We start from the raw sequence: 950 nt of genomic DNA on the forward strand, positions 1-950 counted from the left end.
TAGTAATAATAGTTTCGTGTGGCTCAGTGGCCTGGTGCAGGCCTTTCTATTCGACTCCACTTCGGCGAGTTGCATGCTTCCGCCCCACCCCACGTATCCAGCCGAGGGAAAGGAACCTACAGTTTGACGTAGAATCTGAACGACATATTGTTTTTCGTGTCGTTGAGAGGTGAAGAATAGGGTAAAACGAAGAATGCAAAATCCGTCCGACTGAGATTCTACCCCGAAATTTTTCGGAGTCTTGCCGCACGTTTTACCGCTGTTTTTGTCATCATTACGCTGGGGCCATGCTAGCCTTCTCCGTATAGTTCCAATTTTAGTACATGTACTGCCGAACCGAGTACACCTCTAGATTACTAGGCGCGACTTGTGCATAGGTGATTCATCAGTAGTGTTTGATGTGAGACTTCGCGGGTATCAAAATGTGTAATAGATATCGCGGTAGCCGGCCGACGTGGCCGTGCGGTTAAAGGCGTTGCAGTCTGGAACCGCAAGACCGCTCCGGTCGCAGGTTCGAATCCTGCCTCGGGCATGGATGTTTGTGATGTCCTTAGGTTAGTTAGGTTTAACTAGTTCTAAGTTCTAGGGGACTAATGACCTCAGCAGTTAAGTCCCATAGTGCTCAGAGCCATTTGAACCATTTGATATCGCGGTATCTTTCAACTTCATTGACTTAGAAGTCTAATTTTTTTTACACAGCCAGTGGACCGTGGACCATAGTATTTCACAAAAATTTCATGTCGATACCTCTAGCCGTTCCTGAGAAAAAGCGATGTTAACAGGCGAACAGACAGATGGACGACAAACTGCTGCTATAACATTTCTGATTTTGCCCATTGGAAAAGAAAAATAAATCTTTTCGTGTAGGATTTTCAGCTTTTCTAACTCTTTTAAGTTCCGTAAATCGTTCTTAAATGATGCAAGTAGCTTAGGAAGTAATTCACAGAAAT

The 950-nt window shown here is 44.6% G+C and overlaps 1 non-coding gene across 1 annotated transcript; it reads right to left on the reverse strand.

The window, feature by feature from the left end:
* Positions 1–237: 237 nt before the first annotated feature.
* Positions 238–344, reverse strand: LOC124791130. The gene has a single exon (XR_007016552.1). It is a non-coding gene; the product is annotated as a U6 spliceosomal RNA (small nuclear RNA).
* Positions 345–950: the final 606 nt, after the last annotated feature.

Source organism: Schistocerca piceifrons, chromosome 3 (assembly GCF_021461385.2).
Source record: "Schistocerca piceifrons isolate TAMUIC-IGC-003096 chromosome 3, iqSchPice1.1, whole genome shotgun sequence".
Taxonomy (NCBI): Eukaryota; Metazoa; Arthropoda; class Insecta; order Orthoptera; family Acrididae; genus Schistocerca; species Schistocerca piceifrons.